The sequence below is a fragment of the Marmota flaviventris genome, chromosome 17, assembly GCF_047511675.1.
Source record: "Marmota flaviventris isolate mMarFla1 chromosome 17, mMarFla1.hap1, whole genome shotgun sequence".
Lineage (NCBI taxonomy): Eukaryota > Metazoa > Chordata > Mammalia > Rodentia > Sciuridae > Marmota > Marmota flaviventris.
The window spans coordinates 34,233,195-34,249,620 of record NC_092514.1 but is presented as its reverse complement, the minus strand read 5'-3'; the positions used below and the strand labels follow the sequence as shown (position 1 = coordinate 34,249,620).

The following is a 16,426-nucleotide window of genomic DNA, read 5'->3' as shown; positions in this document are numbered from 1 at the left end:
CTCTAACTTGTAGTTCCCCTGCCTCAGTTTCTTTGAGTTGCTGGGATTGCAGATATGTGCCACTGTCAGATCAGGCGAAGGTGGGCAGCGACCAAAGGAGGCAGATTTAAAAAGGGCCACGGAACAGGCTTTATTGGGACATCACTCCCGGATGGAACTCGATCAGACCGCCAGAGTGGCAAGAGAAGGGTATGAGGAGAAACCTTGTGGAAGCTTGCTGGGCTGGACTTTTATGGGGCTTCCAGCAGGAAGGGAAGGGCTTGGGACAGGAAAAGGTGTTTTTAGGGTCCCTTGTTGCATTGGGGTTGGTCAGGGGAGTTGGCTGAACTCCAGGATTGGCCAGGGGGTCCTGCTGATTGACAGGCGTTAGTCAGGTGATCTCGCTGATTGACAGGCGATCTCCTGGCGCCTGATTGATGTCCCTTTCTGCCGCAGGCTGTTTTGTTCTGAGTCCCACCAAGTTGCCACCACCGACCTAACAGCCACCTGTAAATAAACAAACTTCAAAGAAAAGAAAAAAGAAGGGAAAGAAGAAAAGAAAGAAAATTTTAAGAAAGCATTTAGAGTTGGGCATGCTTGCTCACGCCTGTAATCCCAGCGGCTCAGGAGGCTGAGGCAGGAGGATTGCGAGTTCAAAGTCAGTCTCAGCAAAAGCGAGGGACTAAGCAACTTAGTGAGACTCTGTCTCTAAATAAAATACAAAATAGGGCTGGGGGTGTGGCTCACTTGTGGAGTGGCCCTAAATTCAATCCTTGGTACCGTCCCCCCACCAAAAAGAAAGCATTTGTTCTAGGCATCCTGGCACATGCCTGTAATCCCAACGATTTTGCTGGTTGAGGCAGGAGGATCCCAAATTCAAGGTCAGTCTCAGAAGTTAAATAAAACTCTCAGCAGGCTGGGATTGTGGCTCAGTGGCAGAGCGCTTCCCTTGCAAGTATACGGCACTGGGTTCCATCCTCCGCACCACATGAAAATAATAAATAAAATAAAGGTATTGTGTCCATCTGCAACTAAAAAATAAAAATAAAAAAAGACAGCAATGTAGCAAGACTCTGTCTCAAAACAATCAAACAAACAAATAACTGGGGATGTGGCTTAGTGGTTAAAGCACCTCTGGGTTTAATCCCAATACCAAAAGGAAAGAGAGAGAGAGAGAGAGGGAGAGAGGGAGAGAGAGAGAGAGAAAGAAGTCATGTTTGGTGGTGCACACCTGTAATCCCAACGACTCTAGAGGCTGAGGCAGGAGGATTCCAAGTTGGATACTTCAGCAAATTAGTGAGACCCTCGGCAATTTAGTGAGACTGTCTCAAAATTAAAAAAAAAAAAAAAAGAAGAAGAAAGCAAAAATGAAATGAAAGTTTTACACATGAAAAGAATATTTATGGATGTACTTATCAATAATGCAAAATATGGAACTTGTTCAGATTTTGATTCAGATAAATGAACTGTAAAAGGCATTCTGGAAATTATTGGGAAAAACTGAACATGGATTAAGTATTAAATGATATTAAAGGATTAAAAACTTTTTATAAAAGTTTGATAATGAGGGGCTGGGGATGTGGCTCAAGCGGTAGCACGCTCGTTTGGCATGCGTGTGGCCCGGGTTCGATCCTCAGCACCACATACCAACAAAGATGTTGTGTCTGTCAATAACTAACTAAATAAATAAATATGAAAAAAAAAAAAAAGTTTGATAATGATATTGTGGTTAATTTACAATAAAAAGTCTTTGTTAGCAATACATATTAAAGTATGTACCGGTGAAATGTTATGGTTTACAAGAAGTTTACTTAAAAATACTCCAGGGGAGCTGGACATGGTGATGAGCAGTTTTAGGAACAAAAGCAGCAAACTGAAAGTCCTTTTTTTTTTTTTTTTGTGGTTGTAGATGGACAGCATGCCTTTATTTTATTTATTTTTATGTGGTGCTGAGAGTGGAACCCAGTGCCTCAAGCATGCTAGGCAAGCGCTCTATCACTGAGCTACAGCCCCAGGCCAGTCCTACGGTTTTTATGCAGGGAAGAGGTAGAACTAATTTTTTTTTTTTTTCCTTTGTGCTGGGCTAGGTGGCACATGCCTGTAATCCCAGATGCTAGGGAGGCTGAGGCAGGAAAATCGAAAGTTTGAGGCCCATTCAGGTAATTCAGCAAGACTGTCTCAAAATAATAAAGAGCTGGAAATGTAGCTCACTGATAAACAGTCTTTGGGTTAAATCTGCAGTATCACACACCAAATAAAAAATAAAATTTGGGCTGTGTGGAGGGGGAAATGGTAGTGTTTCAAATAGTTGAAGTTAGGTGATGGACACAAGGCAGCTTCTTATTCCTCCTCCTCCTCCTCCTCCTCCTCCTCCTCCTCCTCCTCCTCCTCCTCCTCCTCCTCCTCTTTCTTCTTCTTTTTTTCTTTTGCAGTGCTGGGGATTTAACCCAGTACTTCATTTATTCTAGGTAAGCACTCCATCACTGAGCTATATCCCCAGCCCAAGAAGTTTATTATTCTATTCTAATCCTTTTGTATTTGTTTGGAATTTTCCATAAAAATATATTATGGGAAACTGAATCTCTTTCTAGTCCCCAATGTGTGAAATAATTAGATGGAAGAAGAAAACATTCTTTTTTGGAGGGGGAGTGTTAGGGATTGAACCCCGGGCTTCACCACATGCGAAGTATGTGCTCTATCCCTGGGCTATAATCCTAGCTCTTAGAAGAGAACATTCTTGCTGTAATAATTTCTTGCTGGAACAGATCAGAATTGGAGGGGCATCTTTTAAGGATAATGTGGAGGAAGAGGGCCCCTGTCAGGAAAAGAAGGTAGAAGGAAAACTGGTTTTGAGTGGTGTTGAAAAGCCAAGGAGGAGCACAGTTTCAAGATGGAAGGAGTGTCAGCTATGTCAAATATTGCAGATGACAGGAAGGGCAGGATTAAATGACTTCACTAGATATAGCAACCAAGGTCACTCTTGACTTCAGCAAGATCAGTTTCAGTGGAGGTGGGAAGATCCACGTTTCCCAAGCAGCCTGGCTGTGAAGAGATGAAGATGGTAATCTTCCCACACCTCCCACCCCAAAAGGAGAAAGGGCAAGTTTTTATATGCTGAGGGGACATGCCATTTGACAGTGGTTGACAATATAGGCAAAAAGTGGAATGACTCACAGAGTACCCTATTACAGGAGAAAGTATTGAGAAAAAATCACATGCACTGTTTTTCTGATGTTTACTGAAATTTCCAATCACTGCTCCAAAGAAATTTCTTCCACAGTAAACGAAACAGATATATATATTTGTCTCAGTTAAGACGGTTGAAAAGCCACGATTTTTCGTGACTGCACTTCAGACACACTAAAAGTGTTCTCTCTCTCTCTCTCTCTATATATATATATAATTATTATTATTATTATTTTTTAGTTGTAGATGGATACAGTACCTTTATTATTTTTTTTTATGTGGTGCCTCACAAGAGCTAGGCAAGTGCTCTACCACTGAGCTACAACCCCAACCCTTCAGTTGTTCTTGAGTTAAAAACCACTGAAAGAGGGCTGGGGTTGGGGATCAGTGGTAGCACACTTGCCTGGCATGTGTGAGGCATTGGTTTTGATTCTTAGCACCATATAAAAATAAATAAAATAAAGGTATTGTGTCTATCTACCATTAAAAAAATATTAAAAAACCCCAAGCAAACCACTTTTTGTCCCTAAAAAAAGAAGAAAAATTATTCACCACACACACACAAAAGTTTTTTTTTTTTTTGTACCGGGGACTGATCCCAGGGGCGCTTTACTACTGAGTCACACCCCTGTCCTTTTTTTAAATTAAATTTTATTTTTTTATGTACCTGGGACTGAACCCTGGGGAGCTTAACCACTGAGTCACATCCCCAGCCGTTTTTATTTTTATTTTGAGACAGGGTCTCGCTGAGTTATTGAGAAGTTGGCCTCAAACTTGTGATCCTACTGCCTAAGCCTATCAAACTGCTGGAATCACAGGCATGCGCTACTCTGCACGGCCCTTCCCAAAGGAGTTCTACCTCTCCCTGCATATCCTTTGGTTTGCTGCACTTGTTCCAAAAAACTACTCATCACTCAAACTACCAAACCTGCAAATTCTTTTTAAGTAGCTTTCCTACCATCACCAATATATAGGGTGGCTTAAATTATATTTCCAAGTCTTACTGCCTTTCCAAAAATTACTATAAACTATTAGAATCTGCAAACTCAATTATATATTGATTACGATGCTCAGGTTACCTCTGAATTCCAAGGAGGAGTCGAGGTAAGATATCTAAGGAATGGGATATTTTACACTTTAGGACAAACTTTCACACCAGCACTATTGGTTGGTGGGAGGAGCTGATGATTTGGAGGTGAGAAGAAGGGGAGTGCAGACAAGTTAGTCTTCTTAGACTTCCGGGGGTGAATACACCTGTCACCCGCGTGGCACAGAAGCTCAGAAAGCTGAGTGGGGTTGCGCTGGACAGAGGATAGGCCACCGGGGGAACTTGGCTCAATTAAAAGGTTTATACGCGCCCTCACGGGCGCGCGCACGTACGAAGTCGTGTCTTGCGCAGGGTCGGGCCTGTCAGGCGGGAAATCTCGCGAGATCGGAGACTGGGATGACTGTCGGGAGGAGGGGAGTGGTGTCGGGGAAGGGGGGGAACCTGGGCAGCGGCCGGGCTCTGTGGCTTCAGGGCTCGGAAGGAGAGAGGGAGGGTGGCAAAGAGAGTGAGTCGGTACCACTGCCTGCTTGAGGAAAGAGGAGGGGTCCCGCTCGCCCTGCGCCCTTCGCGGGCCAAGAGTGCTAAGCACCCGCGAGCCTCTCAGGCCTCCCGGCCCCTGGGGACCCCGCCCCGCCGCCCGCCGGCCGGCCCGCGGCCTCGCTTCTCTTTGTGAGCGCCCCCTTCCCAGGGGTGGTGGTGGTGGTGGTGGCAGAGGGCCACGCGTGGGCCCGCCCGCCGAGGGGCCGCGGCGGGGGACCGAGAGGGCCTCGGCTGTGTGAGGACGGGAGGCGGCCGAGGCCCGGGCCGGTTCCCCCGAGGCGGCGGCGGCGACTCCGGGCACTTCCCCGCGCCATCTTAGCTGAGCCCCAGCGCTGAGGGCGCCTCCTCGACTCTGGTCGTCCCCTCGCCGCCCCCCTCCCCGCCCCTTGTCGCAGAGCTTGGGCTGGGCAGCTCGCTGGGGCTCCGCGGGGTGGGGGGCGGCGGTCGGTCGCCAGGCCCCCTCCTCCCTCCTCTCCCTCCAGCTAGCAGCTACCTGAGCGCTGCGGGGGGCTGCGTTTGCCTACTCCGCTCCAGACCTGACGGCTAAAGGGTAAGGGCACCTCTGCTAGGGAAAGGAGACCTGGCGGGGGGCGGGGAAATTCGGCCCACTCAGGCCTCTACGGAAGAAGGGATGTGGGAGTGGGGTGGGGGAGGGAGACAAGGAGGGTCTGTGATTCTGTGGGTGGGGTGAAGAAGCTGGTTAGCTGGGCGCCCTCCTGTTATGAGGGGCAGGAGCAATTACATTCCTTTTTCCTGAGGGTCACCGGAAGGGGTGGTGGAAGGGGATGTTTCGAGGAAGGTGTGGCCCTCGTAGGGAGACAGGATTGATGTGCACCCCGATTTAAAGGCGCGAAGTGCCTTTCCCTCAGGTCTCTCTGCTCCTCCCGTTCCTCCTCCTCCTTTGTAGTGTCTATGTATTCTTGGGAAGGGAGACTGCTCTGGGTAGCCTGCTGGGTGGATTCAACCCTCAAGAAATCTATACTTCTCTTTAGGGGTAATGGAAGCGTTTCTCTCCCCCTACCCTTCCCCCTTCCTCATCGTCTAGTGTACTGCAATGCTGCAGAAGTCCGAGGCAATTTCTTCATACACAGACCCATGTATACACTGAAGGGAGGGGGGAGCAGGAGAGAGAAGTAATGGCGCTTCCCTTGGAAAGGTTACTCTTCTTCCTTTGATTTTTAAATCGATAACAGTACCGTTAATACTCTTCTCCTGAGATCTGTCCATGGAAAGTATAGCTGCTCCTGTTGTTATTGTTAGGGGGTATGGCCTTTCAAGAGGACCCCTCAAGTTAGAACAGTTGATGTGTCTCTGGATGGGCTTTTTTTTTTTTTTTTTTGGAGCAGGTTGAGTTTTCGTTAGAATTCAAATAAAATAATTTTGTATTCTCTTATTTTTCTTCCTATAGCTTTTGCAAGTTTTGAAGAGTTATTAAAAAATTATACAGGGGTTGGGGCTGTGGCTCAGCGGTAGCGCGCTTGCTTGGCATGCGTGAGGCGCTGGGTTGGATTCCCAGCAACATATACAAATAAATAAAATAAAGGTCCATCAACAACTAAAAAAATATTTTTAAAAAACCAATTATTACATACAGACAGGCTTTCTGATAGACGTTTGTCCCTGGGCTGTGGATTTTAAAGGTTAATACTGTTTTGTGTAATATTGAAATTGGAATTTTTCTGAAAATCATTAGGTTAGAAATCTTTCTGTAGCAAATGCTCTGTTTCTTAAAGAAATGAAGATAATTGATATTAATATGCCCATTTATGATTAACTTTTGCTTTGTATCATTTTTTTTTTAAAAGGTCATCTCAGTTGGTTTGGTACTTGTTGGCTTTGTCTGGGTAAACATAAATAAAAACAATTTTAACATTGCCACGTGCTTTTTGTGACCAAAAAGTAGTCTTCAAGTCCTGAAGGAATCTTGATGTACTGTCAATATTTTTTCCTTTAAGTGTTTAGGTTTACTGGGGAAGTGATTTAAAAATGTTCCATATGTGAATATTAGTAGAATTAAATAATTTTCCCAAAGTGATGAAGATGACTAAAATGTAATATCACAGATATGATCTGTCTTGATATTTTACAAATAAGTTATAGTTGGTGTTTAAGTTTTACTTAGTGAATTATTTATTTAAAAAATACTTTTGTGTTTATGTTATCATTAAATGTACCCAGAACTTTCTTGGTGTGTTGCTTTTTTGAAATCTGTTTGAATACAGGGATATAAAGATGTTAGCAATAGTGCTGGGCACTAATAGTTTCTATTATCTTATTTCATGATTTTGATATAGTTTTATCATTTTTTTCCCCTCACAAAATAGAATGCTCTTTGCCTTCTTTCTTCCCTTTTGATGTTCATTTCAATTGATTTAATTTAAGCAGCACTATTCATTTGAATCTGTATTTCATGATACAAAATTGCATGTTGTGATGTGTGGAGTTTTCTCCTATATGGCAAATTTCTATTTCTGTAGATTATGGTTTGTTGATAATGAATTCATGTATACTAGCATGTGTATATCCAACCATACTGCTTACTAGAGACATCCTTTATCTTAGAAAGATTGCAGGAAGAGAGGCTTTATCAATAAAAGCTATAAAATTAAGAATATACACAGGGTGTGTATTTGCTATATTTCAGCATACAGGGACTAAGTGGTACTCTTGGGGGTAACAAAAAGAAACACTGTTTTCCATAGCTGATAGGAACTCTGCCTAAAAGTGGTAAAAGTGTCTTCAGGATCAATTAGCTAAATTTGTTATTAAGGAAAAACTGCCTGAGGGTTTTTTCAGAAGATGACCTCTGATGTCACTGTCAGAAAGAGAATACTGAGAGCTGTTAGTCTGGGTTGATTCCAGATTAGTATGGCACTTCTTATGTTTCTAAATAGTTCATGTACAAAATGGCAGTGTACATCACTTCCTGTTCTTTCACAACTGGCTCTTTCTGTGGATTCCCTTTTAATGACTTAATTTTTGGCATTCTGATCTCTGATTCGTTAATTTGGTTATAATCTCATGTCTTATACATGGAGGAATATCTTAAGAATCCACTGGTTTAGAGACTTTTACAATAACAAAACATTGCTTCTAAACTGAAGAATATTATAAAAAATAAATTGAAACTCTGAAAGGTTTTTTTGTCTGTGTGTGGCTCACACACACACCCACCCAACTGCAGGGATTGAACCCAAAGCCTTGTGGCATGCTAAACAAGCGCTGTACCATTGAGCTATATCCTCAACCCTCTGAGAGGGTTTTTTTTGGTACTGGTGATTGAACCCAGGGGCACATTACCACTGAGCTACATCCCCAGTTCTTTTTATTTTTTGTTTTGAGACAGGGTCTTGCTAAATTGCTGAAACTGGCCTCAAATTTGTGATCCTCCTTTGTCAGCTGGGATTACAGTGCATGCTACTTCACCCTGCTCTTGAGAGGTTTTAAAGAGATACAGTAGTGTGTAAGACCAAAATGTACAAGGGGTTGCTGAATAGAAAATAATTATTGTTTTTTCTATAATATAAACTTCTGGAGAACTGTGTATATGGCAATTAATTGAATATATGTTATTAAAAAATAAGATTTGTTTATCAAGACATACATGGGGGCAGCTGTTGTAACTCAGTGGTAGAGCACTTGCCTAGCATGTGTGAGGCACTGAGTTTGATCCTCAGTACCACATAAAAATAAACGAATAAAATAAAGGCATTGTGTCCATCTACAACTAAATAAAAATATGCATTGTATTTGGTCCCATTCTTTGATGCCATTCCATCAATAAGAATGAAATTGATTAGTTATTAGGATACCATAATGACAGGATACTCCCAAAGAAGTATAATTGATTTTAATAATTTGATGATTCTTAGTGAACATGAATACTTAGTAAATCCAGAAGTTACCTTTGCCAACTGTTGGCATTTCATGTAGAATTGAGATTAATTGGTTCTTCATAGTACCTGGAAATAAGTTGTTTTGCATTTGGCTGATTTGTTTATTAAAATCAGTTAATTTCTCATTTGTATCTATCTCCTTTTGATTATAAGTAGTTTTTATTATAACAGCTAATTGCATTCATACAGATTTAACTTTCAAGAAATTAAGAGCTTTTTTTGGTAAGAGTTAAGGATTCAGTTTAGGATCATATGTGAGTGAATCTCTTCTTTAAAATTTTGACTATTGACTACTATTTCTATAGTCAAGTCTTGTATGCAATTGGACTATTTCATTAAACAGTGTGCCAAAATATGATCATCTGCTTTTTAGGTTTCTGAACTTCTTCATGGCTGGACTTTTTTTTTTTTTTTTTTTAATATTCTTTAAGGTTTCCTGTTATAAAATGAAAGTGAGAAGATATAACCAGTATTTTGTTCCTTTATATTCCATTGTTGGGTTAAAGTAGTTGAATTTTTAGTGATTAAAATTTGACTTTTTCAGGGGTAGGAGGGTACCAGGGGTTGAATCAGGGGCACTTGGCCATTGAGCCACATCCCCAGCCCTATTTTGTATTTTATTTAGAGACAGGGTCTCACTGAGTTGCTTAGCACCTCGCTGTTGCTGAGGCTGGCTTTGAACTTGTGATCCTCCTGTCTCAGCCTCCTAAGTCACTGGGATTACAGGCCTGCATCACCACACCTAGCTAAAATTTGATTTTTAATTTCATTAAAAATGTTTTATATCTTCTAAAATATCACATGAATTAAAACCTTCGGAAGGGCTAGAAACGGCTATTTTCAATTGAGGTGTTTTTGTCATCATTTGATAACAGTTATTTCTATTTCTATATTCCTTCAATTTGTGCTAGAAGCAGATTTTTTGTTCTGAAATATAGTCTAAGGCTGTGTCTTCTTACATGGTGACACACGTGGTTCATAAAAGATAGGGGTTTAAAAGTTTCTCAAAGTACCTTGCAGGGCACAGTGGCATATGTCTATAATTCCAGCTATTCTGGAGGCTGAGGCAGGAGAGCAAGTGTGAGGCTAGCCTAGGCAATGTCTCAAAATAAGATAAAATGGGCTTGAGATGTAGCTTTGTGATAGAGTGCCCCTAGGTTTAACCCCCAGTAAGGGGTGTGGGTGGGATGGGAGTGGGGTGGGAGTGACAGGTTGTGGGAGAAGAATTTGGCCTATAAAGTAAGTAAAGGTACAGGTTACTGAGTATTTTGCATAATACCACAGCCTAGTAAAAATGCTCTTGAGCTAAGTTGAAGAATCACTTGATGCCAAGAGTTTGACATACCAGCCTGGGCACCGCATCAAGACCCCATCTCAAAAAAAAAAAAAAAAAAAAAAAAAAGCCAATGTCAGTTGTGTCCTAGAGTTTTTTAAAAATATTTTTTTAGTTGTAGATGGTCACAACTTATTTTGTTTATCTTTATGTGGTGCTGGTGATCAAACCCAGTGCCTCACACATGCTAGGCAAGCACTCTACCACTGAGCCACAACCCGGCCTCTGTCCTAAGTTGCTATTTATTTATTTTTGCAGTGCTGGGGATTGAACTCCAGGGCCTTATGCATGTTAAACAAGCACTCTACTACTGATCTATAAGTTATTATTTAAATATAACTGTAACTGCCCCTTACATTATTTAAATATAACTATATTTAATTGCCCTCTAGCTTATCTTTCAGCTGAGAAAGGGGCCCATTTTTCCTTTTGATAAATTATTTGATCAAATAATTTTATGCAGGTTTAGATGAAGGTGAATTATTACAATGTTTAGAAAGACATTCAAAATTTAGTTTCTGAGAAAGAATTATGAGATAATAGAGTGGAACAGAGCTTTCTGATTTTCTTTTCTTTCTTTTTTTTTTTAGAGAGAGAGAATTTTTTTTTTAATATTTATTTTCCAGTTTTTGACAGACACAACATCTTTGTTTGTATGTGGTGCTGAGGATAGAACCTGGGCCGCACGTATGCCAGGTGAGCGTGCTACCGCTTGAGCCACATCCCCAGCCCGAGCTTTCTGATTTTCATACACCAATAATAATAAAACTAGCACTTAACATTACCATCTATTAGCTGTGTAACTTCTGTAACTTTTTTTTGGGGGGGGTTGTAATCAAGGGATTGAACTCCGGGTCACTCAATCACTGAGCCATATCCCCAGCCTTATTTTGTATTTTATTTTTTTTAAAAGAGAGAGAATTTTTAATATTTATTTATTTATTTTTTCGGTGGACACAACATCTTTGTTTGTATGTGGTGCTGAGAATCGAACCCGGGCCGCACTCATGCCAGGCGAGTGCATTACCGCTTGAGCCACATCCCCAGCCCTATTTTGTATTTTATTTAGAGACAGGGTCTCACTGAGTTGCTTAGGCCTTGCTTTTGCTGAGGCTGGCTTTGAACTCGCAGTCCTCCTGCCTCAGCCTCCTGATCAGCTGGGATTACAGGCATTCATTCGCCCACCAAGCCTGGCCCCCCCAGTTCTTTTTATTTTTACTTTTTATTTTATAGTCTTGCAAAGTTACCCAGGCTGTCTTCCAAATGCTATTCTGCCTCAACTTCCCAAGTAGCTAGAATAACAGGCATGTGCCACTATGCCTGGCCCTAATGTGAATTTTAATCTTTGAGAAGGTTTCTTTTTTCCTTGCCTGGAATGAAATTTCTGTTCTCCTTTGGCATTTCATTTGTTTATTTAAGAAAAATTTGATATCCCATTTCTGCCTCCTGAAGCTCTTTTCACCATCCTTGATTTTGAAGGCCATTGGAGTACTCATTTTTTTCTAAGCTTTTTTACTTAGATGGTATTTGTAGGTGTATCTTCACCTTGCAAATGCTTTATATTTCAAAATTCAACAAACTGTAAGTGAAAATTATGTGCCATTAAGACACTGTCCATGCTCTGTATGAATTTTGTCTTCTCATTTTTTTTTTTTTTTTTTTGTCTCCTGAATAGTTTTCTCAAGCTAAATATTCATAAGAAAGCAAAGACTTGCTTCTTTGGTTGTGACCCCTTAATGGCTTGTGAATTCCATTTAGAGAACTACGATAATGAAAAAATAATTGGCAGTGTCAGAGTTTGGTGCCCAAGATAGGGTAAGCATTATTATGGGACACTTTTGCTTGCCATATTTTTTTGTATTCTGGCATACAGTTAACTTTATTTTGAAATTTCTTTTTCACCTCATCCCTTCTACTTTTTTTTTTTTTTCCCCTTTCTGCCATTGCTGGGTATTGAACCCAGGTTCCAGTGTATGCTAGACAAATGCTCCAGACCTGTTTTAACTTATAATCTTGTGTTTCCCAAATTATGCTTATATTTATTTTTTACCTTTTTATGCCAGTAACTTTACTCTTAATCTATACTGATTGCAATCACCAGTTTATTCGGTAGTCATGTTGAGCATATTTATCTTTCCTAGATCTCAGAGTTAGAGGGTATAGAGCACTTGGTCTAAAAGATTTGAGGCAGGGTACTAGCAGTTTTGGGAATGATGGTTAAATTTTGATTTTTTTCTTTTTTTAAACTGGGGATTGAACTCGGGAGTGATTAACAACTGAGCCATGTCCTCAACCCTTTTTATATTTGATTTAGAAACAGAGTCTCACTGAATTGCTTAGGGCCTTGCTGAGTTGTTGAGGCTGGCTTTGAACTCATGATCCTCCTGTCTCAGCCCCCTGAGTAGCTGGGATTTGTAGGCAGGCACCGCTGGCCTGGCAAATTTTGATACTGGGAAATGTGTGTCATATGCTCTGTATGAATGCAGTTTCTCATGAGTTGCAGAATTTATTAAAAGAAAAAGAGGGTTGGAGTTGTAGTTCAGGGGTAGTGTGTGAGGCACTGGGTTCAATTCTTAGCACCACATATAAATAAATAAAATAAGGGTCCATTGACAACTAAAAGAATATATATTAATTTTTTTTTTTTTTTTTTTTTTTAATTGAGAGAGGGTCTTACTATGTTGTGCAGGCTGGCCTTGATTCCCTGGGCTCCAGAGAACATCCTGGCTTGGCACACTGGCTCATGCCTGTAATCTCAGCTACTTGGGAAACAGGCAGAAGAATTGCAAGTTTGAGGCCAAGCTGGGCAATTTAATGAGATCCTTTCTTAAACAGTAAAAAGAGCAGGGGAATAGCTCAGTACTAAAGTGCCCTTGGGTTCAAACACCTGTAGTATTTGGGGGGCGGGGAGTAGATCTTCTCCATAGGCTCATACCACTGTGCCCAACAAGATAAATTTTTTTTTGGGGGGGGGGCGGTTACTGAAGAGTGAACCCAGGGATGCCCTACTACTGAGCTGTATCTCCAGTCATTTTTATTTTTTGTTTTGAGACAGGGTCTTGGTAAATTGTTTAGGGCCTCACCAAGTTGCTAAGGCTGGCCTTAAACCTGTAATCCTCCTGCCTCAGCCTTCCAAGTTGCTGGAATCACAGGCATATGCCATCACATCCTGCATGAGAACTTTTTAAAAAACTTGGGACATATTAATTTTTTTTTTAAATTTGGTGACATAGATTTAATTTTAAAATAGGAATTGTAATATGTAGTAATGTGTAGTTTAATAAAATTTATTATATGACTTTATATTTTTTAGTTGTAGTTGACACAATACTTTTATTTTATTTATTTATTTATTTATATGTGGTGCGGTGCTGAGGATCGAACCCAGCGCCTTGCACGTGCTAGGCGAGCACTGTACTGCTAAGTTACAACCCCAGCCCCTATATGATTTCTTAATAGTCTAAATAACTATATTAAGATTTCAGTGTGCTTCAATGTATTGTATCTAACCAGAGTCCTTATGTTTTGGTTGATTTTATTTTTTAATTTTTTTGCGGTACTATGGATTGAATCCAGGAGTGTTCTACACTGAACTACATCCTCAGCCCGTCCCCCCCCCCTTTTTTTTTGTTTTAGAAGCTACTGTTTATTTTCCATAATTATATTTCCATTTTGCTTGGTGGTTGTTCCCTATCTGCTCAGTGACCTGAGCAGTGGAAACTGCAGACCAGTCTTTAGTTGCTGAAGACGGGCTTTCCAGTCTTCAGTAGGAAACTGCAGGATAGGCACAGATTGAGGCCAACCTGGGCAACCTAATGAGATCCTGCATGCTTTCAGACCAGTTTGGAACCTCAGGTTGAGTAGCAGTGAACGTAAGAACCAGTCCATTTACTCTTAAATTCTTTCTTGGTCACAGCTTCTGGACTCTCCCCCTGACCCCCTGTCCCCCCACTTTTTTCCCCTCATTTTGAAACAGGGTCCCATTAAGTTGCCATTTAGGCTGGCCTCAAATTTGGGATCATTCTGTCTCAATTTCCCAAGTGGCTGAGATTACAGGCATGTGCCACCACACCCAGTATGGTTGATGTTTCTAATCCACCTATGCTAGCAATTATGAATCTCTGTTTGTATATTGGATTGATTTTTACCAATTTATTCTCAGGGACACTGAAAAAGAGGTTTCAGTAAAAGTTGATGACTAGAATTACTAAAGTTCAAGGTTTTTTTCTTTTAGACTCAGGAGTTTAGTGTCACTGAAAATTTGAAAAATTTTGTCTCTGCCAAAAGCAACCATATCGACCTTTGAAAACTAAAATTACTTTTTAGCATGTAATTGTTCTTTAAAAATTTTTTTTTGTAGTTGTAGATGAACATCATGCCTATATTTTGTTTATGTGGTGCTAAACAAAATAAACAATATAGGTGCCTCACAGGTGCTGGGTTAGCACTCTGCTACTGAGCTGTAGTCCCAGTCCCATGTAATTGTTCTTGATAAAGAAACTTTGTTCCTCATTGTTGCATAGGAATTCTATATAGTACATGGTATAGTATTTAATCTCATGTTGTGTAAATGGATGATGATGATTGTGAAATTTATAGCAATCATCACACAACAGGAATATGGTATTTTAGTTGATTTTGTTTCCTAGAATTTGAGCTTTTTAAAATTTTTTTGTTGTTGTTATTAATGGACCTTTATTTTTTCTATGCGGTGCTGAGGATCAAACCCAGTGCCTCACACATGCTAGGCAAGTGGTCTACTGCTGAGCCACAACCCCAGCCCAATTGAAGGGTTTTGAGTCCCAGGAGGGACAATATAATGTGCTACTTTCAGATTCTTTAGTTTGATATGTAGTTGTTAAAAATAATGGTTTTTCATTCTCTACCAAAAATGAAAAATAAAAAAATTTGAAAATGAATTAAAATATTTTTAAAATTTCAGTTTAGGTAGTTACATGTATTTTTGTGTTTTATCTTTGAATGTTCAGTTCTATAATGTAATGCCAGGAAGTTTAATCAAAAGTAAAAGGAAGGAGCTGGTGCTGTATGTAGAAGTCAAAGTAAAAGGAAGCCAGGCATGGTGGTGCATACCTGTAATCTCAGTGACTCAAGAGGCTGAGGCAGGAAGATCCAAAGTGTGAGGCCAGTCTCAGCAACTTAGAGAGACCCTGTCTCAAAATAAAAAGGGCTGGGGATGGTAAAGTATCCCTGGATTCAATTCCTAGTTCCTCCCTCACCGGAAAAAAAAAAAAAAAAATATATATATATATATATATATATATATATGTGTGTGTGTGTGTGTGTATGTGTGTGTGTGTGTATATATAATAACTCTAAACAATTAGATTTAATAAGGTATCTGGTTAACATTTAAGAGCCTTGTAAATACAGATTTTCATTTAGTCTTTCAGGTGATGGCATGGACTATATTAGGACAGGAATGGTGAAATAAATACAGTAAGCAAACATTTGAAATGTGTTCTATGACTTTTGTTGAGGTGGTAAATCCATTCATTAACAATAAGGTAGGGGCTGGGGTGTGGCTCAGTGGGAGAGTGCTCGCCTAGCACACGTGAGGCACTGGGTTCAAACCTCAGCACCACATAAAAATGAAATAAAGATATTATGTCCACCTACAACTAAAAAAAAAAAATTTTAAAAAACCAATAAGATAGTTCTGTTATTGAAAAATGAAATGTTTGTTAAGTAAGCAAAATAATTGATATAAAATCTAATTTCCTTGACAGTTAATAGGTGAAAGTGTACTATCAATCCATTTTTTTTGGTAGTTGTAGATGACAAATGACATTATTTTATTTGTTTATTTTTATGTGGTGCTAAGGATTGAACCCAGTGCCTCACGTACGCTGGCAAGTGCTCTGCCACTGATCTAAAGCCATAGCCCTCATTCTGTTTTTTAACATAAATTCTGTTAGAAAAAAAAATGTTAAATAAAACGGTGTCCCAGAATTTAGTGTTTATTATTTAGCTTCATTTATTCAGATTGCATATTGTGATATGAGCAATTCAAGCATTTTTTTCTCCCCAGTACTGGGGATTGAAGCTAGGGTCTCACATGTTAGGCAGATGTTCTGCCACTGAGCTAATACACCCTTGCATGTTTTGTTTTTGGTTTTTGTTTGTTTTTGTTTTTGTACCTATGGGGATCAAACCTAGGACCTTGTCCATGAGAGGCAATTACTTTATCACCGAACTACAACCCCAACCTTTATATGTGTGTGTGTGTGTGTGTGTGTGTGTGTGTGAGAGAGAGAGAGAGAGAGAGAGAGAGAGAGAGAGAGAGAGAGAGAGAGTGAGTTTGAGAAGGGTCTTGCTAAATTGCTAAGGCTGGCCTCAAGCTTAAAGTCAGCCTGCCTCAGCAGGCCCAAAATTTTGGGGATTACAAGTGTATGCACTGTGTCTGTTCCTTGGCCTTTTTCCTTT

General features: G+C 40.3%; 1 protein-coding gene across 1 annotated transcript in view; it reads left to right on the top strand.

Annotated features, from left to right (window-relative positions):
- The first annotated feature begins 4,677 nt into the window (after positions 1 to 4,677).
- The window catches only part of Taok1 (TAO kinase 1), a 132,776-nt gene continuing 121,027 nt past the window's right edge, over positions 4,678 to 16,426 (top strand). The window contains exon 1 of the mRNA XM_027924423.2: positions 4,678 to 5,303. The gene's annotated coding sequence lies outside the window, so the exon portion shown is untranslated. The remainder of the gene's footprint in view (positions 5,304 to 16,426) is intronic.